Source organism: Equus quagga, chromosome 1 (assembly GCF_021613505.1).
Source record: "Equus quagga isolate Etosha38 chromosome 1, UCLA_HA_Equagga_1.0, whole genome shotgun sequence".
Lineage (NCBI taxonomy): Eukaryota > Metazoa > Chordata > Mammalia > Perissodactyla > Equidae > Equus > Equus quagga.
In genome coordinates this window covers 45,030,958-45,052,912 of record NC_060267.1, presented here as the reverse complement: position 1 = coordinate 45,052,912, position 21,955 = coordinate 45,030,958, and the positions used below count along the sequence as shown (strand labels likewise).

Here is a 21,955-nt window from a genome sequence, read left to right as displayed (position 1 = left end):
GCCCCTGCAGCGGTGGCGGTGGTGGGGAACCTCCTGGATCTCGGCTCGCGTGGGGGTAGGATGGGGCGGGGTGGGGTGAGCCTCAGACTCCGCAGAATCGAAAGTGTAGTATTTACACGTAAATTCCAGTCCCCGTGCGGCCGTCCGCGGACCCGGCCTGTCTCGCGTGGGGACACACACAGGAGGCAGGAATCACAAAGTGAAAAATACAAAAAGAAATCGGTGCGTGCTGGGCGCGAAACGTCGACGCGCCTCCAAAGGAACGTTAAGGAAAGGCAGGAGCAGGGCGCGCAGCCGGGCCGGGGCCGGGGGATTGCATCATTGCAGCTCCCCCTCCAGAAAATGGGCTCCGAACCGCGGCCACCATCATGGCGCTCGGGCCGGGCCGTGCTTCCCGCGCGCCTTCCCCGAGCGCTCGGGCCACGGGCACTGAGCCTCCAACGAGCATTTTGCAAACATTTTCCCCCTCTCTCGTGCGCCCGTCCCCCCACCCCCTCCTTCCTTTTGTGTGCTTGTGTGTGTGCGTGCGTGCGTCCGTGTGACTGTGTGTGCGGACTAGAGAACTTGAAGATTATTTTTTTTCCTCTCTTTTTTCCCTCCCGTGCTGGTGGTTGTAAACTTGATTGGCATTGGCTGCGCCCACTGACCCCTGCGCCGAGTCCACTGAAGATTTAAGGTGGATCCGAGAGGCTGCAGCTACAGGCGGAGTCTCGCGCTTTAGCTAGTTTTGGAGGAAAAAAAAAAAAAAGCCCCAAACCTTGCGCCCGCCGCGTTTTTACGAATCCCCTGCGGTACCAGCCCCCGCGCCCGCCCCGCCCGCCGCGCACTTCCTCCGCCCACCTCCCGCTTCTTCCCCATTGGCTTGCGCGAGCAGTTTGAATTTTTTTCTTTTTTGGATGCTTGTTTTCTTGTAAAAAATACAGTACCCCCGATCGTGTGGCCAAACCTACTTCGGTGGCCGGTGGTGGGGTGATTTAGCTGGTTTTGTAGAGGCGGGAGGGAGGTGGGTGGGCGGGGCTTCTGTTCCAAAATTTTCCCCTTAAGTGCCTTTGACAGTGTGCAGGCGGGTGGGGGAGCGTGGGGCCGCGGTAAACAAACAGGAGAAGCTTCGGCGGGGGCCGAGATGTAGTATAAACGTTAATGGATGTCCAGGGCGCGCCGATGCACCGGCGGCTGGCCAGAGGTACTAGGGAGGCGCTGGCAGGAGCCCTGGCGAAGATGCACCTTCCCCAGCCTGGAAAGGTAGACTTGGGGAGGGCGGGAGGGTGAAGGTGGCCCGGAAAAGAACACCTTCTCACTACCAAGAAAAAAAAAAAAGAAACAGAAGAAATGCAAATATAGCAAAAATGTATTATTTCAAGCGCCTTCCAGTCAGAATTCATCATAATTCAGGCAGTTGGTGGTTTTTTTAAACTGAATTTTAAAAAACGTTTTCTGTCTCTGATTTCCACAGTGTTTTTGAGTAAGGAAAATGTTAAAACAAAATCGAGATAGAGAATAAGACTTTGAAAGTGCCTTTGATTTCTGGGTCTGAAAATAAATTCTTTTGATAAAGTGCTTTAAGATTTAGGATGATGTTATTTGTCATACAGGTCTGATACAAATGATATCCTTCATTAATTATAACCCAATTAATTAGGTTTTACTCTACTGTGAAAAATTTAAAAGTTTATGATTCAAATTATTCTCCAAATGACTTTATCTCCAGATTAGTGAAGTTAGCGTAGATACCTAGTGTTTTTGGTCTGTTTCTCTCATTGCGCTGACCTGACCATTTTACCCAGATGTCCATCCCAGCCTTCCGTCTGTTTCTATCCCAACCTCCCAGTCTGTTTTTTAGTTCTTAACTCCCCAATACTTCCTAACCCAACTAACCCCTTAAGATTAGCCCAACCTAACTAAGTTGCTCAGACCACCATAAACCAACCTGGAAACTTTTTGAGTTAAGACTGCCCCCAAATGGACTGGCTATAGCCTCAGGAAGCAGTGAGCTCATTGTCCTTGGCAGTGTAGGTCAAGCAGTAGTCTGGGTGGCCCCTTGATAGGGACCTTATACAAAAGATTCAAGTATCAAGTGAATATTAGGACTAGTGAGTTTTAAAGTCTGTTCCAGACCCTTGAGATACTATATTTCCAACCTTGGAGTTTCAGGATTTCTACTAAATTAGGCAATTTTCCTTGCTCCTTACCATTTTCTCCAGTTGTACTGTCCAATATGGTAGCCAGAAGACATATGTGGCTGTTGAGCACGTGAATGTGGCTGGTCCAAATTGAGATGTGCTGTAAGTGGGAAGTACATGCCAGGTTTCCAAGAATTAGTATGAAAAAGAATGCTAAAATCTCATTAATAATTTTTATATTGATTACATGTTGAAATGATTATAGTTTTGATATATTGGGTTAAATAAAATATATTATTAAATTTAATTTCATCTGTTTCTTTTTACTTTTGTAAAGATGGTTTCTAGGCAATTTTAATTTACAAATGTGTAACAAATATAATTTACAAATATATTTCTATTGGACATTTCTGTTCTAGATCAACACCTGTGGTCACTGGAAGCCCACCTTTGAGAGTGGTGACTAATAATACTGGGGAGTGAGTGGTAACTTCCAGCTGCCATCCAAATTTCCCAACTTAAATCCAGGCCCAAACTCAGCCTCTGGGACCTTTGAAAAGAATGCTGCCAACACCTAACACCTACCGTTTCATCTTTAACACTTAGTATTAAGTTTGAACCCAGGTTACGGAAATATGTTTTTATTTATAAAGAGAATTAATACATTGCAAAAAATGACTGGTAAATTTGATTGTATATTTTACATTTTTTTAAAAAATCTTTAAAAATAAGGCATTTGTTGAATTTAGGGCCATCTCTAATTATTTCAGAAAGGACATGGTATCAGTTGTTTGTGGTACTAAATCAATAACACGCACCCCCACATGTAAGCAATGGCAAATTAGGAAAAATGTTTATAATCCATATACGGAAGGGCTAATTTCCCTAATAAATAAAGAATTTCCACAAATCAGTGAGAAAAAGCAGACAAACCAATAGAAAAACAAGCAAGGATACGAACACAGTTTTCAGAAAAAGGAAATACAGAAGGCTCTTAAAATATGAAAACATGCTCAATTGTAGTTTGACACTATTGGGGTATAAGCTATACAGAATACATAAGTTTAGGTGAATAGAGACACAGTTAGCATCATTCAGATACGAAGACGGCCGTTCTCCTTTCTTGATAGTTTAACCTTTGCTTCCCTCCTTTCCATCCAAGGCTGAGCAGTTTCTTTTCCAGCTTCGTTGGTGACCAGAGAAGCAAGGAGTTTGCGTGTGTGGAAACCATGACCGCCTTTCAAATTCAGTGTCAGGTCCCTCTCATCCAGGCTACTAATGTTTGCCTGAGAGGCATCACCTTACTTTGCCCACAGAAATCCCCTAAACCAGCCTCTTAAAGAAAGTACTATGACCTTTCTTGATGCATCTCGTCCATTCCTGCTTTTCATGCCTGCATATCAGCCTATAATCTGAGTCTCTCCAAAATTATCACCTTATTCTGGCTTTTCCTTCAAGTTCTCTCTATTCTCTTTTAAAAGCTTCAGGCAGAATTTATTATATGATAGACATTAAATGTCAGATCAGTGGAGAGGGACTATATTGTGGACTAAATGGTGTTAGGTTATAGCTAACCTTGGGGGAAAATGTTAAATCTCTCTCTCCACACACACACACGCACACACACATACACACACACGTATTTTGTATTTTATAGACTGTGGGTTTACTCTTTGATTTAACAAATCCTCGTCTGTAAATTTGCTTTGGGGAAAGAATCAGATGTATGACTAAAGATATATTTACCAGAATAATCATTGTAAAGTTATATATTAGATTTTAAAAAGAAACAAAAAAGTAAACAACCACACAACGCCTTAGATATAGGATAATAAGATTGGTTATTTGATTGAGCCAAATTTGTCTCGAATCCAAGAATGACACAGATTGCAGCCATTAAAGCACCCAGGTAGCTTTATATGTAGTTTAGGAAAAGCTGTCCATAATATTTAAAGCAGGCATGGGGCAATGTTTATGGTATGATCCCATTTTGTAGAACATTCTTTAAATTCACATATACATGAATAGAACGGGCCTGGAAGGTTACCCCTCACATTAATAGTTCTGATTTCTCAGAGTGGGGTTATGAAGAGACTTTCACTTTTTACATTTGTATATTGGTTGCATTTTTTTTTCTTTTTGCCTTATTGAAGTGTAATTGACATATAAAATTGTAAGATATTTAAGGTGTACATTGTGGTGATGGTTGCATTTTTTATAATGGATTTTAATAACAAAAAACCATAAAGATGTTTCAAATTTGAAAAATAATTATCCTTAAAATTCTTGAATGCAGAATCACTTTCTCTTCGTGTCTCACATAGTCTCTTAGACATTATCAGAGAACAAGGCATTTCTATAATTCATTTCCCCTCCATTTTCCGTCTGTTTAGTTTCGGATAGCATTAAATCCATTTATGAATTATGAGGAGTATGTGTGTGCATTTGGGTATATGGTTTTGCTTCCAGGGCACATAAACGAGGTATAAATATCATCCCCATTAACTCAGGGATATCTTAACAAACCGTGGAAAATTGAGCCTATTCCATCTTTTTGCCACATGGGATCCTGCTAGTAACATCATCCCCAACCTCACATTCCTTCATCTTTGGCATTTGGCACACCCCGGGATTCTGCCAGGAATTCCACAGATCAACTCCCTGCCGTAGTTCAGTTACTTAGGACATGGTGCTGGGGAGATCGTTTTAAATTTCAAGCTAGCAGCCAGTCTTGAGCTGTCATTCTTCATGAGAGTGACCTGGGACAAATCTTAGAATCTCAGAATCCAGGGTACGGCAGGTCACTGCATCCAGTCTTCATTTTACAGATGAAATTATTCTAATCCCTGATTTCCTGTGAAGTGGGGCAGTTAAACAAGATGATTTATAGGTTCCTCCTGGCTTTCAATTCTGTGATTCCTGTTTCCTAGTCAAGATCACGCAGTCCATACCTTGGGTCAGGTTATTTTCCAGGGAAGCTAGATTCCTGATTTTTGGCCACGGACCACATAGTCGCAGGAGTCAAAGAAGATGATAGCACAATAGTGTAGGCTGAACAGTGAACATTTATTATCCTACTAGAGAAAAGCATTTGAATATATAACTTTATGGTTGCTTAGTGGTGCCAAACAGTGCTTCACTGTTGCATGCTCTCTTGTGGTGTCCCTCCTAAGGGCCAGGCTCTGTGTCTTCAACATGACAAACAGGGGCGCTGCCCCCAGGAAGCCTCAGGCTGTTGGAGGAGACGGACAAGGATCACAACTGTAATTATTAAGTGGCATTTAGGTGAGTGTTCTGAAGGAGAAGTGCTGTAAAGGGACCTCAGAGCTTCTGCTTTATACTCCAGCAGTTTGGGCCCTGTACGAAGGTGTCCAGCTGAGGGAGCAAGCAGGGGCTGAAATCCAGACTCTTTCCCCAGGCCAGCCTGTGTTCACCGAAAAGAAACAAGCCTTTAAAAGTCCATCCCCCCATGCGGGGCCTTCTGCAGTTTGCTGAAAGTCCCCCGTGTTGTAGTGGCTGCCCTGTAGGATGCTATGAGTTTGAAACAGGGGGTCTCACCTCGTGGTGGAGGCTAGGAAGTCCCGCTTAAGGAAATGGCCTTCAACTGAGACCCAGAGTCGAGAGGAGGAGGGGAAGAAGAGTGATCCCAGCAGAGCAGCATCCAAGGCCCCAAGTCAGGGATGGACTTCGAGGAAGTAAAAGGTGCTTATGGTTGGGATGTAGTGAACAAGGACAGCAGCAATGAGTGCCGTGACTGGGTGGTGGGAAAGTCCCGATGGCGATGGGCTTTTTAAGCCATGTTAGGAATTTGGGTCTTCAAGAGCAGTGGGAAGCCATTGGATAATCGAAGGGAGTGACTCGAGCAGCATCAATTAAACTTGCTTATTTCTTCATCCGATCTAATTCTAGTCCAACCACTTAGTCTCCTGTTGGGATCACTCCCACAGGATGTGGGAAGGAAAGTTCAGCTTTGCGCTTTTCTATTTCTTTGCTGCTTAAAACTCTGGCTTCAGTGAGTGAGGGGAATGTGGGGTCCTTGGACCATCAAAGTGGATACTGGTCACAACTGATATAGTTCAGGTTTTCAAGGAGGACCCGAGCAAGTCCGGCGGCCTGGGGTCCGTCTGCTGAATCAGTGGGCTGAGCAATCGGGTCGCCCCGCTTCTGCTCCCCGTGGACTGGTTCAGCTTGCATTCTCTTTTCATTGTCATGATGAGCCGATTGCTTGTGTTGTTTTAGAGGCTGGCTCATGTTTTGTCCTTTGCCAGTACGGTTGGTGTGAATCTTCTAAGCAGGTCAACAGCTCAGGGGTGAATACTGAATCATTTTCACCCAATAGCTCAGCATTTTAGTCTTTCATTTTTACTGAGCAACAGGAGTCAATGTTCAGAAATACTTTGGCCAAATGATTCATTTTTTATTTGGTTTTAGAAAGAGATTTTAAAAGAGAGATAATAAAAAGGGACAACCCATAGGGATTTTTGTTGTTTGGGTTTTTTTTTTTGAATTGAAGATTAGTGAAAGAGAGCCCTCTGCTGGCTGAACTGGCAGAATGACCTGGAGTTGGTCTGTGACCCGCTAGAAGCCGTCCCCTGAGCTGTTACAGGTGTTAACAAATTGACTGCTCCCTCTTTGTGAGTGTCCTCAGCTGTCAACTCGGGTTCTTTTGGAGCCAATCGAAGGGACCTGGAATTCCCAGCCCCAGTCACAGTTGTTTCTGTCTCAGTCTTTAGGAAAAGCGTTAAGTCTTTCATATTTCTGGAAAATAATAGCTCTGAATATCAGCCCCAGCCAAAAGCCAGACCTGAAATAACTCCTGCGTCTTCTCTTCTTTGTTTCCTGTCTCTCTTCTGCCCTCCATCTCCTCCCCTCCCCACTGCCAGTAGAATGAAATGAAACAAATCTTCACTCAAAATCGAGTACTGCTGATGGAAAGTGAGCTGGAGGGAAGTTAGCGCTTATCTCCCGCGTCTCCTCAACTGAATGTGCAGGCCCGGGGCCGGGCTTGGGGTGATATACCTGGAAAGAGCTGTGGATCCTACTGATGTCTTCTGGTGGATTTGTTTGGCCGTGGGAACATGGGCACACGGGAGTGGAGTGAGACTTGGCGAAAGGGAGACTGGATGCTGGAGAATGTAGAGGTTGGTTCTGTAGGAGGAGAAAGGGGAATGTCTCCTTGAGGCCCTGTGTTTGTCAACAACAACGATGATGAGTGCCCACTAAGTGCCATGCCCTGGGCCAAGCACTATATGTCCCTTAATTCTGTTTCTCGCTTTGCCTCTCTTTTCACAATCTTAAGAACACCCTTCTCTGGAAAAAATTTAATATATGTGAAGAACTTAGAACAAGGCTTGCAGAAAAATAATGGCTGTATGTGTGTTCTTTATTTTATTATTATATTTTTACTCTGGAATAGGCTGCAATCCTCCACATAAGAAGAGGTTTTCCCAGGTTCGCTAGAGTAAGTCCTAAACTTGCTTCTAAATAACACCTCCGCCCTCTGGAGCAGAGCCGCTGAGAGGCCTCTTTGCTTGGGTACCCTGTTTCCACACAGTGGCTCCCATTTCCTGTCTTCCTGTGTCTAACCACTCTTACCCCATAAATATTCCTTCTCATACTTTCAACGACTTTTTCAGGATTGGCTAAAGCACGAGCTGTTAGTATCAAGTGAGGATTATTTTAATGCTGTTAAGGGACCTTAAATCGTTAACCTCTCCTTTAAGAAAACCCAGAGAGTTGTCAGTTACCCACCTAGAGGGTGACTGAGGCAGGACTGGAACCCCAAGTTCCCGGATTCTTGATGCGGCACTTCCTGTGTGACACCCACAGTGTCCTTGGTCTGCGCTTGGCAAGAGATGGTTTTTGCTTGTACTTTCTGCTCCTCTTCTCGGGTTGTCACCCCCTTTTCTAAGGCCTCCACTCCTTTGTGCTGCACATAGGCAACCCGTTAGTACAGCCACCGGGCAGCTCCTCTGAGCAGCCCCGGGCAGCTTTTCCTCCCTCTCCGAAACGTGTTTATTCTGTTCGGGCCTTGTCAGGGCATTAACAAATCACTTGACTCACAAATTTACCAAAAGATGTTTATAGACTTTTATACTTCTATGAAATGTCTATTGGTCTTGACATTTCTATGCTGTTTGATAGTGTAGAGTATGTTTTGTGTATGCCTTAATCTTTGTATATGTCATAAGTTGCCTAATACATATTTGAACTCTCCCCTCTCCAGCATACTACAGTGCCTTTTATTGGAAATACAGTCTCTTAACTCAACAGAATAAATCTCTAACTCTGGGAGTTTCAGGCACTGTGGCAGGCCTTATATGGATATTTTGAAGGAGGGTATCCTTTTAGGAGTTTCAAATGATAGCCTGTAGTTTCTGATATGGTGCCCTGGGTATACTGTTAAAATTTACTACCGTTTTGTAAGTGATAAATTGTCCTTCTTCAGCACTGCTGCAGAAATCATTCATTCATGGATCTGGCAGTTATTTAAAGAGTGCTCATGGAGTATTCTGGACTGCGTTGGTCTCTGAAGGCATTTGAAAAGAAGTTAGACATCTGCCTGTCTGTCCCCTTCTGGCTCTCTAGAAGGTGGATAAGATGGATGCAACCTGAGGAGGCAGTGTCCTTTGTTCCTGGGGATAGAAGGTGCATTGTGGAGCGGAAAGATACAGGAACTATAGGCGATGCCACACCAGCTCTGCATTGCTTATCTCCAGAATTCCTTTAAAGAAAAGAAAAATCACCTTTTTTCTTATTGAAGCCCCTATTATTTCTGGGCTCTGTTACTAGCTGCCAAATGCAAATCTTAACTGATATAGAAGTCCTTGAGATTTCTGAGCAAGCGACTGATTCTGATTGGTAGCTATGCAAGAGACAGATTCGAGAAGGGGGCTGTTCCGGGGCGTACAAAGAGATAAAGTTGGCTTGGCAGGTGGGGACAGATACCGGGGGAAGACTGAATGACGACAATACACATCTTGCACAGGGGGTCATTGATTTTGTGGGTTTTTTTCCCAGGACACCTCTGCTAAACTCCTATTATACAGTGGCTATTTAAATATGTAGTTACTGAGTCATTTGCATTCTGCTATTGTCAAGTGGCCTGAAAGCTAGGAGATTGAGAAGATGGGTACTCTTTGTGTCTTAAAAAGAAGCAGGCAAAAGCTGGAACAGGAAAAGAGTATCAGTGTTACAGTAAAGTGAAGTTATTATGTTTTCTGAACTCCTGCAGACATTTTCAAGAAAAGGAGCTTTTGTTACTTGTGATTATCTAATCAAGATACATTTGAAATGTATCCTTTACTGGATAGCAACTGTAAATAATATTTTAAAAATATATCTTGGAGTAACTTGCAGGGTAAAGATAATTTCATAGGCTAAACGTTTCAAAAAGGGGGAAAATCTCTTTTATTAACTTACTCTAAGCTACATGGAATCACGCTGAGTAATAGCTGTCTCTTCATAGAGAACTTTTCATCTTGAGGTTGCATTACCGAACCAGGTTCGTTTTTGCCTGCCGCCCAGAAAGCCAAACACAGAGATGAGGAGATTGCAGCAGAGAGAGGGTTTACTCACAAGCCACGTGAGGAAGCGAGAGCGTGAGCCTCAAATTCGCTTCCCCAAAAATAGGGACTCAGGGATATTTATGGGGTAGGGGGCAAGGTAGTCTGAAATGTGGAGAGAGGTGATTAGAGGTGATTGGAAGGGTGAGGTAATTGATGATCTGCGCAAGCGTAGTCAAACTCCACGCCTCTTCATAGGACCCATGTTCACAAAATGATGGCGTTAGCATGATCTGAGGGTGGAGTTTTTAGCCTCTTGACGTCAAAAGGTCACCTATTGGACATCTGCGTGGGCCTGGTTGATGAGTTGGTGGTCTCAACTGGCCTAAAGTGGACAAGGAGTTCTAATTCCTGAAAAACAGCTCACACACCCATTACCATGGTGACCCAGGCTCCAGGGAGATGTTATCTATAGGAGCCTAGTGGGAGTCAGATAGCATATTGCCTAAGCAGCACAGTTAACCATGGGTGCGTTAAACAGCTAAAAGCTATAATCAGTAATTGCAAAAAGGAAAAAACTTTAGTACCTAGATACTTAATCATCAATGGCTGTTTGCTGGTTTCGGTTGGGCAGGTAATTTCACACCTTTTAGATTAGAAGTCATTTAATTATTGTTTACATGGGTTATAAAAATATGATAATACAGCTATAATGTAGCATAGCTTTCCTCTGAGCTAGAAGTATTAACTTAGTATCCCAATCTGTCTTCTTAAATATGGGCTGGCTCTTCTAAAGTTCCTGCCAATCCTGGCTCGAGCAGGTCATTAGAAGCCTTGGTGGAACTACAAATTTTAAGGTCACTTAAGGCAGTGGCCTTCAGCCTTTCTCCTGCCACACATGGAAGGGTGGTTGTGCCCAGTAGAACTTGAAAATTATTGCTCATTTGTTTTGACTCCCCATTCTTTCCCCTCAGTTGGAAAAAATACACTAGAATGCAAGCCACTGAATATTAGGTTGTAACCTGGAGTATCTGTTGCAAAATTCCATACTTTATCTACCAACTCAATTTTAATAGTCACGTATAATTGTTCCCGGTTTATAGTGGGAAGAAATATAAAAAAAAATGATTCCAAATACTAGCTTTTGATTTATTCCTCCCTGAAGTGCCTGGGTTGCGTTTTGCTACCGTCTGCACACAGGAAGAAACCCCAGTAGTCTGATAAGCAGATGTTCTCTTTCTGCAGTTAAATAAATAATTACAATAGCCAACATTTATGGAGCCCTCAGTGTGTGCAGAGCCACTTATCTACGTGATTTCTTTTAATCCTGATGAAAATTCTGAGAAGTAGCTGCATTGATGAGGAAACTGAGCCTTGGAACCCTTGCTCCAGGTCATATAAAGCAGCTGAACAAGGGCTCAAATTGAGGTCTTGCTGACTCTCGGCCTGGCTTTAGAGGCTGTCCTGTTATTCTTGTAAATAATCTCAATGAGAACAAGGCCAACTGGCTCAGTTTGACACTTGATCCCAAGTCATTCTCTTTCACTTTCTGCCAGATTGGAAGACCATATAGTGATTAAATATTTTTGGCTAGCAATATCTTGCCATTTATGGAAAAATGATACCCCCAAATCTTTAATAACAGTTTCATTAAAAACAAAGCTAAACTTTGGAATGACTGCAGGAAATCTCTGTACTTCTCTGCATCCCGGTCTGTCCTCGGGGAGGATGAAAAGAACTGTATCACTTTCTGAAGTTGCTTTGGGGAGTAGACAAACAATGGATGCTACTTAGTTATGGTTAGCAGACACTCTTTGTGGCAGGATACAAATACCACCGGACAGTTTAAGGTTAGGAAACCACTTCTTAAGGGATGAAGGCCATTTTATGGTAAGAGAAGCTCAGAAGACCCAAGGAAGGAGTTTTAATATAAGCCTCCCTCTTAACCTCTTTTTGCCTTTTAGCTCCGTATAGATTGAGGTGTTTGTCAAAGGCCACCTTCTGGCAAGGTGGGTAAGAAGGCCCTGCTCCAAACTTTTATATTTGCTAAACTTGTGTGTGTGTTGGTTTCCTACTTCCTACATCATTTGCCTGGGGGTGGGGGAGGAAGCCAGCTTCCTTTGAGGGAGGTGTAGGTAGGTAAGAGCCAAGGGATGTTTACTAATTTGTTTCTTTAGTGACGAGTCTCATTTAGAAAGGTCATCGCTTTGGTGCAGTTAAAGAGCTCCTAGGGAAGAGCCCTCATTTATCTGTTTTTCAGCTCCTGTTTGGGAGGTGATTTCGTAAAGTGCAAGAAAACCCTGCATTTCAGCCTGTCATTGAGGCCCCTGGGTTCAGGCTCTGGAGAGGCCAGTTGCTTTTCAGATGGGAAGATACCCATAGCTGAGGGAAGGTGGGAGGAAGGTGGATCTGATTAGTTGAAATCTAAGGGGATCGTCCTCAGGGGGGCATCTCCAACGTCTCCATCAGCTAGGCCATGACACCCTTGTAGGTCGGGTCATTATTTTTCTGTAGGATGCCTAGCCTAAACTCTCTAAGCTTATGAGGGAGACAACTTCCTCACAAGGTTGTTGTCATGATCAACTGATATAATGTATCTGAAAGTGCCTAATAAATGTATTATGATAATGTGTGAAAATGGTGGCTCGTGGAAGTGCTACAGAATGTCAGCTATTATTAATAGGAGTGCAAGGCCATATTATACCTAATTGGAGGAAGCTGATTTATGCATACCTGTGCAACTTTTCAAAATTTATCCTTTCCCTACCTGTTCACTGATATTTCTCAGTGTCCATTCCCATCACTCTTTGCCCTCTCTCAATTTGCATAATATATTCATATAAATACATTCTTCCATTCAGTTTTAGCAACTGGAGCACTGCATTTGTTTTCCTTAGTTATTCCGTTATGTGTGAAGTGAACATTGGACTACACACTATTCTTTACTTTGGGAACACTGAGAACAATTCAAAGCCAAGGGCATGTTGTAACATTACTTAATAACCTAATGTCATGTGGCCCATACTTGGAATAATAGGTATGTTTTCTTGAGCACTGGTGTGTTAGACCTGCTTCCTAGGGCCGGTGCCTCATTCCTAACCACAATATATCTTCATTAATCAAATGAGAACTAGGCCATGTTGGTGTAACGTAACTGCATTAGTGCTTGGAATAATCTATTCTGTGTTCATCTGGCCAAGTCGTTAAGATAGCAAAAATAACTGTCTGAACCATGGCTCTCATACCTGGTGTGAGGGAGAATTACCTAATGTAGCTTTGAGGACACATGTGTGCACAAAGTTCAGGCAAATATCTATTTGGCAAGGTGTTCTGTATCAGTCAGATTCTTTTTTCCTTCCTCCCTTCCTTCCAATAAAAATGTATTGAAGGGCTGGCCCCGTGGCCGAGTGGTTAAGTTCGCGCGCTCCGCTGCAGGCGGCCCAGTGTTTCGTTGGTTCGAATCCTGGGCGCGGACATGGCACTGCTCATCAAACCACGCTGAGGCAGCGTCCCACATGCCACAACTAGAAGAACCCACAACGAAGAATACACAACTATGTACCGGGGGGCTTTGGGAAGAAAAAGGAAAAAAATTTAAAAAATCTGAAAAAAAAAGTATGAGCTTCTACTGTATGTAAAAAACCCCATTATTCCTGCTCTCAAGCCCTCAAGGAACTCAGAGACGTGTGTGTGTGTGTGTGTGTGTGTGTGTGAAATCACAGTACAATGAGTTATGAACAATAAAATACGTTTGAACAAACTTCTGTGAAAGTACACATGGGAAAAGAAAACTCTGGGAAGGCTTTGTTGAGGAAATGCGATTTTAAGTATTGGAGGATAAATGGGAATTTGCCTGGTCAAAAAGCAACAAACAGAAAAGTAGAAGGAGGGCGTCCATGTGGATCATGGACAGGATCTCCGAAGGTACGGGGGCATAGAGGAACATGATTGGGAAATAGGATGTATAGACTGGTGTTACTCTGCTTGGGGAATTATGATGATATAGTCTGGTGTAACCAGTGCCTGGACGCATGGTTCACAGAATTCGACATTCTGTGGATGTGCTCCTGAGATTTCTTTATGGCTCTGGTAACCATCTGCGAAAATCTACTTTTGTAGACCAAAATTACTTTCGCTCTACTTTGTGGTGTGGAACTTTGAAGGATCAGTAGAGCTCTTATGAATCACTTCTCTGTCTGGAGACAGACAGGAGTGAAACTCTGAACCTTGGAATCTACTACCAGTTGCCTCCTGCCACTAAATGGGAAGTATGCCGAGATTGTCCTCCAGGCAGAATTCCCTTATGTCATTGGAACTTCCTGTTCTGGTAAACAATGCTGGATTTCAAGAGTCTCACAACTCCTTTGGCCTAGATGAGGGTCAAGACTAAGTGGCTTCCCCTCGTCTCTTGTCTCCTGTGCTTCAAGCTATTTCCTATTGACTGTCTAGAACGGAGCCCTCTCCATAGATGAAAGCAGCTCCTGGACCATCTGACTATGGGTCTGAAATGATGCACAGAAGGAGAGTGCAAGAAGTAAGAGGTCTAAGACAGGGAAAGCGAAGATGGACTGAGTCATGTGGGAAGACCTGCCAGAGGAGTCTCAAGGCTCCTGGGTATCGTCTTACCTCAGGAACACTGTTACACTCAGTCGTTGGCTGGGAGCAGCCTTGGGAAGCGCGGCCTTAACACAAACTCAGTGACAGATTGCAGGTGATTTTGGTTTCAGGGCTCCTCAGCAGCCTTGCTGAACTTTCTGTAGAACTACACTGCTGTCCAGGACGTTTTCACTCAGCCTTCCTTCCTTCCCTCTCTCTTTCACGAAGGGTCAGACCTGCAGGCTGGTCTGGTGGCTTTCCCAACCTCTCTTGGCTCCTCCTCACTTCCTCTGCAGACATTTCCTCTAATACATTTCTTACATGTCGAATTCGATCTTATTGGCTGCTCCTTGGAGGAGCTGGAATAATATGGGATGGAAAGAGCAAAGGAATGCTGATTCCAGTTCTAAGCTCTTTAATACTGAGACTCCAAAGTAGGAAAATGTATTACTTTGATCAAAAGAAAAATTAAAAAAGAAAAGAAAGGGAGCCAAAAAAAATGTGCCAAGTAAATAAATCAAAAGAAAGCTGTTGAACAATATTAAAGTTAGATAAAATAAGGATAATAAAGAAGGAGATACTAGAAGATATAACAATTTTAACATGCATATTTGAACAAGCATGACACAAGGGGGTGTATAATAAAAAAAGAAAAAGAAACAAGAATGAAAGAAAGAAAAAACAAAAAGAATCTCAACCTATACCTTTCACCTTGTGCAAAAATCACCTGAAAATGGATCATAGACCTAAGTGTAAAATGTAAAACTATAAAGCTTCTAGAAAGAAACATTAGAGAAAATCTTTGTGGCCTTGGTTGAGGGAAAGATTTCTTAGGTATGACCCTGAAAGCATGATCCATGAGAGAAAAAGTTTATAAATTGGACTTCATCAAAATTAAAAACTTTTGCTGTGTGAAAGACACTGTGAACAGAAGGAAAAGACAAACCATAGACGAGGAGAAACATTTTCAAATCACATCTGACAAAGGACTTATGTGCAGAATATGTATGAACTTTCAAAACTTACCCATCAGAAAACAGACAGTCCAATTAAGAATGGGCAAAATTTTTAAATTAAAAATTTTAAATTAAATTTTAAAATCAAAATTTTTAAATGAAAAATGGGATACTTCATGAAAGGAGATATATGGGTGGCAAATAAACACATGAAAATATGCTCAATGTCATTAGTAATTAGGGAATTGCTAATTAAAGCCACAATAAGATAATACCACAAACCTATTAGAATGGCTAAAAACCCAACCCATACCAAACCAAACCAAACTAAAACAAAACAAAAAACTGACAATACTAAATGCTGACAAAGATGTCGAGCAACTGGAACTCTCATACATTGCTGGTAGGATGCAAAATGGTATAGCCACTTTAGAGAACAGTTTGGCAGTTTCTTATAAAAATAAACATATACTTACTCTATGACCCAGTAATCCTAGGTATTTACCCAAGAGAAGTGAAGACTTAAGTTCACACAAAAAAACTGCACGTGAATGTTTGGTGCAGCTTTGTTCATAATCACCAAAAACTGGAAACCCAAATGTCCATCAACAATTGAATGGATAAACAAACCGTGGTACATCCATACCATGGAACACTACTCAGCAGCAAAAAGGGAAGGACTATTGATACAACAGTATGGGTGAATCTCAAATGTATTTTGCTAAGTGAAACAAGCCAGACCTGAAAGACCACGGACCACATGATCCCATTTATATGGCATTCTCAGAAAGGCAAAAGTAAAGGGATGGAGACCAGATCAGGGGTTGCCAGGGTCTTGGAGAGAGGATGTGTGTTGATTACAAAGATGCAGCCCCAGGGGATTAATGGGCTGTTGTAACTCAGCTGTGTATTGATGGTGGTGGCAGCATCATACTGCTGCTTCATTTCCAAGTCAAGAGTAAAGATGCATGTATTTTTTCCAATCTAGGGAGCTAATAGAAATCTTGTGCTTTCTGTCTAATTGAAATAATTATATCTCCCAGCTGAATTCTCTGCAAGAACCAGTTGGAAATTTGAGTGTCAATGACAACCCTGGATGCCTAGAAAATTCCATCACAGATAAGATGTGGTATGCAGAATAATGGCTCCCCAAAGATGTCTACATCCTAATCCCTGGAACCTATGAATATGTTACCTTAAGTGGCAAAAGGATCTTTACATATGTAATTAATGTTAAGAACCTTGAGATAGGAATGATAGATTCGATTACCCAGGTGGGCCCAATCTAAGCAGACAAATTCTTAAAAGCAAAACAGACTCTTTCCAGCTGTGCTCAGAGGGAGCCATGACCATGGAAGAATGGTCACTCCCTCTCCCCCATCCCTGCTTTGTTTGTCTCCATGGTACTCATTGCCATGTGGTAGACAGACTAATGGCTCCCCAAAGATGGACACACCCTATTCCCCAGAATCTGTGAGTATATCATGTTACATGGCAAAGGGGAGCAAAGGTTGCAGATGGAATTAAGTTTGCTAATTTCCTGACCTTCAAATAGGAAGATTATTTGGGATTATCCAGGTGGACCCAATGTAATCGCAAAGGTCCTGGGAAGAGGAAGAGGAGGGCAGAAGAGATCAGAGTGATGTGATGAGAGGACTCAACCTGCCCTTGCTGGCTTTGAAGATGGAGGAAGGAGCCACGAGCCACAGAATGTGACAGCCTCTAGAAGCTGGAAAAAGCCTTCTCCCCTAGAGTGTCCAGAAAGAAGTGCGGCTCTGCTGACACCTTGATTTCAGTTCAGTGAGACCCACGTCACACTTGTAGCCCACAGTACTGCAAGCTATTAAGTTTGTGTTGCTTTAAGCCACTAAGTTCTTGGTAAATTGTTCAGCAGCAATAGAAAACTAATACATAAGGAGAATGTATTATTCTTCAGTGTGAGGGGAAATAGTAAGAATAGGGAAGTGCTTGGTTTCCTGGTTCTTCAACCCTCGACTCTAGGCAGATGATCTATTCATCCATTTTCAGAGTCAATCTCATTGCCACTGGGATCACTTCTGATCCTGGTAGTAAGCTTAGGGGTATTTATTGAATATTAAACTACACTCTTGTTGCCCGTGCCCAGTGTTCCTGAAAATTCTTTCCCAGATCCTGGTCCGCTCTTACACAGGTGATTTGGCCTCATTCTGAACTCGGTTTTGTGTCATGATCCATGTTCCTGCTTGGCTTTTCCTCCTCCAGATATCACATCAAATTCGTGCCTACCTACACCCCATACGCACTTCACCCTAACATAGCTTTCTCTCCTTTCCACGTCTTGCCTGCTTGAAATTTTGTTTTATGCCTATGTGACAGAGGAAAATGTATTAAAATGATGTCCTGGCAATACCTCCCTTCTTGTCTACAAGGAAGAATGAGTGCTTTGTGTACTCAGCTCACTAGAGGGCCTTTGTGGAATTAAGTGGGGTGATTGGCAGTGAAGAGAATTAAAATGCTGAGAGAAGACCAAATTGCTCTACCCACCACAGAATGAGGGCTGTGCTTGGAAGAAAATTCTATGAGGAGATTGACGAGAAGTAGAAGGGTGAGCTCTGAGCTGTAGAACTTTTGAGGAAAGAGAAACTCAAAGGATATTTGAAAGGAACCTTTCTTATATAATGTGTAACGTAATATTCTCTTTGCCTCCCTAAGAAACATTCAGTAAACGTTGGATTTGTGGGAGATTGGATGCATTGTGCCGAGGTTGGCCTTAAGGCAAGGGCAGGATGACCCCGAACAGCCCAGATAGTTTCAGGTGGTGAGAGTGAGGAAAAAGGGAAGGAAAGATGCAGAGCAGTCTTTCCAATAACAGGTCTTTCAGCAGGCGTGTTTGCTCAGGACTCAGGAATCCTCCAGAAAAGTTGCAGGAAGAAGATACACCTCAGAGTGGTCCAACAAAGAGAAAGAAGAGGGCCTTTATCTGCCTGCTCCCTCGTGTCTCCATAACCCTTGGCCAAGGTTCACCCTACATGGAGCTCAGTGCCCTGAACTCCCAGGTAGTGTCATCTGGCCACTTGGTGACCACTCAGGAAATTGATTTCACACCTCGTGGTGTGGCCATTTCCTTCAAGTCTGGAAGCGGGACTGACTCTCATGGGTGGGGCATTGATGAAAAGAGAGACCAGAAGGGGAATGGAGGGAACCTGAGAAGGCTGAAAACCTTGGTCTCTGTGACTGAGAAAAGCTTTTATTTAATTCTTGCTCCAAATTGTGAATCGTGTTTTTAAGTGCATAGCTACAAATGTATGAACTTAAGTGTCTTCATAAAGACATATGAAAAACGACTTGAGATTGGGAAAACACTCCCTAATGCTAATTGAAAATGCCCAAGAAATCTTATCTTTAGACTTCCAGGCTGTAACTGTAGCACCACTGTCCTACCAGCTGGCAGCTTCTGCCATCTTTTTTTTTTTTTAAAGGTTGGCACCTGAGCTAACAACTGTTGCCAATCTTCTTTTTTTTTCTGCTTTTTCTCCCCAACCACCTCCCTCCCCCCACGCCCCCAGTACATAGTTGTATATTTTAGTTGTAGGTCCTTCTAGTTGTGGCATGTGGGATGCCACCTCAGCGTGGCCTGATGAGTGGTGCCATGTCTTCGCCCAGGATCTGAAGCGGAGCACGCGAACCTAACCACTCGGCCACCAGGCCGGCCCCAGCTTCTGCCATCTTGATTTTTAAAAAATCAAGTTATTTAATTACCCAAGCAATACATACATATATTTTACTAGTTAAAAAAAAAATTTCGAACAAAAACTGTCCTTCTAGGTGAAGTGAGTTGCATTACTGTGGTATCTGGCTTTTCTCTGCCCTTTTGAAACTCTGCTCTGAACTGAAAGAGGGCATGGTTTAATTGGCAAATTTGGAGAAAATAAAGTGGGCATGCTCAGCTCGTTCCTGTCCTCTTTCCTCCTGGGAATCCAGCCAGCACGAGGTCTGCTGTAGGGCAGGCTAACTGCCACCCCCAGCGAGGCAAGTCTCCTTTGGACCAGAACTGCTGGACGCTATTCTGCAGCTTTGTTTTGGGAATCTCTTCTGACCTTATATTAAACTGCATCCTGCTGCGCCACTTTATCAAGAACTAAGTGATAATTTGGCCTTCCTCTCCCATTCCTTTATCTTATTTCTTAGTTTGTTTTGAACTCAGAAAAGGGGGAGGTGTGCTATTTTCTTGGGTACTCCTTCAAGCTTCCAACATTGGATGCATTGGCCAGAAAACTGGCATGTGAGAAACAAGGAGCACAATTAGGGAGAAGCAGAGCAGTATGTGTGGAGTGATTGAGGCTCTGGAGTGGCGAAGGATTGGCCTTGACCTTGGGGTCTTGTTCCTTAGCGTGTGTGCAGGACATTCCGATCTTGGCAGTTTGCATAGGCTTATATTGGGCCAGGTAGGTTTTTATGGTGGTGCAGTTGGCTCTTAACAGCTGTGGCCTGGGAAAAAAGACCTTGGAAAAGCCACTCAGAGGCTGTAAGAGGGCCTTGGCAAGGGCACAGGGGCCATGAGAGGGCCTTAGCAGAGGCCAGCAGGCTGAAGAGGCCTTAATAAGCAGTTACAGCTGAGGCAAGGATTCAATTACAGGGAGAAAGAAACAGTCTTTTCATATACTGTCCTTTTAGATATTAAAGGAGTGGAAAAACATTTGCTGTTTTTAAACCGTGGGGCAGCTGGGTTCTCTCTGGACCACAGAGCATTAATGAGAGTTTGGTTTTCAGTGTGCTAGTGCTAGGTAGGTAATGTAAACAAACAGCCCTAATTTTAATTCCTCTTTCATGTTGTTTTGAACTATCTTCAAGGGCAAAAGAGGGCAGGGTAGATGGACTAAGTTTGAATTCATGTGGCTCAAGAATCACTCCTTCTGCTTATCCTCAAGGCTGCTAGAAACTGGTTATTTTGATATGATGGCGAAATCCTTCCCAGGTGATGGTATTTTTAGGTCTAAGGAATTCCACAGAAAGAGGCAGTGGAAAAAGCCACTGCAGCACAGGAATAAAAATGCTTCCTAGTTATTGTGGGAGCTCTGTTACTAGACAGAATCCACAGTTCAAAGGGACATGGGGATTAAAAGGTTTTGAATACGTGGGTGGGGAAGAACAGCTTCTCAGATAAGCTCTTATGACTGAGGATGTTGCCATTGCATGTTTCTAAACTTTGCAAGAAAGCAACACCCCCTCAAATGCTTTGCCTGAGAGAGGAGACAGTACCCAGAGGTACAGCTTCTCGGATATGGTAAATGCAAGGTGCCATAGTGCGGAAGCGAACCTGTAGCTAGGTGATTTCTCCTTACTGGGTTTTAAATCACAGGCCCCCGATTCTGGGCTCTTGGTATCAATCAGCTGGCGTCTTGGTGAGGCTGCGTTCTCTGTAACAGTCTCTGGCAACCCAAAATACCACTGGCAACCCAAAGTACCATTGGCAGCCCAAAGTACCATTGGCAACCCAAAGTACTGATTCTGAGTGTATATTTTGCTTGAGGTGCCTGCTAGGAATTGGCTTGTTTTCTGAATATGGTGGGTGTAGAGCTAGTGCTATGATCATTTTGCATGTTCTACTAAATCTATAGACTTTTTAGAAAAAAAAGGTACATCACAGACTTGCCAGAATTATTGTTGTTTTCTAATTTGAAGGCCCCATAGGAGCTGCCCCTATTCCAGTGAAATAAGCTTCAGCTGCAGTTGCTAAAAGATCCTGACTCTCCCCAGCCATTGAAATCCCCGCCAGCTGAGACAGAGCAGGGTAAGAAGTTGGGGGAGATGGATTTTGGACTTTAATTTCTTTGAATTTTAACCCACAAAAACAAGATAATTTTATTTTGAATTTTACTTTCTTTGAACTTTAATGTCTCATGATTTTGATTTCACTTCTTAGACATTAATTTCTCCCTAGACGTTTAATAAAGGGAAGAGATTCCTGTTAAAATTTGTTTTTTTTTCTCAATATTATTGTCATTTTGTTATGGAAGTTTCGTTGTGTATATTATTATTGGAATAGTGTACTTTTGTCGTTTAATCTCATTGTTGATACACTATGTCAACAATGTGGATAGGCTTAATAAAAATGAATGATAAAAAATGAATGAAATTTCAGCCTTGGTTACAGAATGGCATTGAACTATTTAATTAATGCATCATAGGAAACTATTTTGGAAACTTTTGTGAGCAAGATCCCTCTTGTCCACCAGTGTTCCTGGGATGGTTGACGTAAGGGAAGGGTAGCCTCGTGAAGCTGTGGCAGGACTGTTCTGCTACCTGCCGAGATCCTCTCCTGAGGATGTCACACACACTGCTGGTTGACATAGGCTTAGTGGCTTAACCAATAGTTTAAGAGAACAAGAATCAAGAGAATATTAGTGAGGAATAATTCTTAACCAACTCTTTTTTTTTTTTTTTGAGGAAGATTAGCCCTGAGCTAACATCCACTGTCAATCCTCCTCTTTTTGCTGAGGAAGACTGGCCCTGAGCTAACATCTGTGCCCATCTTCCTGTACTTTATACGTGGGATGCCTATCCACAGCATGGCTTGCCAAGCGGTGCCATATCCACACCTGGGATCTGAACTGGCGAACCCCGGGCCACTGAAGCAGAACGTGCACACTTAACCACTGCACCACCGGGCCAGCCCCACTTAACCAACTCATGATGTTACCTTCTGTCATAGGCTGAATAATGGTTCCCCAAACATATCCATGTTCTAAACCCCAGAACCCGTGAATATGTTGCCTTATATTGCAAAAAGGACTTTGCA

General features: G+C 43.0%; 1 long non-coding RNA gene across 2 annotated transcripts; it reads left to right on the top strand.

The window, feature by feature from the left end:
* Positions 1-1,082: 1,082 nt before the first annotated feature.
* LOC124239946 (uncharacterized) lies at positions 1,083-21,666 on the top strand. Of its 2 annotated transcripts, none has more exons than XR_006888739.1 (3): positions 1,083-1,242; positions 20,839-20,947; positions 21,604-21,666. It is a non-coding gene; the product is annotated as an uncharacterized LOC124239946 (long non-coding RNA). The 2 variants fall into 2 exon arrangements; XR_006888738.1 differs by having other exon boundaries at positions 21,608-21,658.
* Positions 21,667-21,955: the final 289 nt, after the last annotated feature.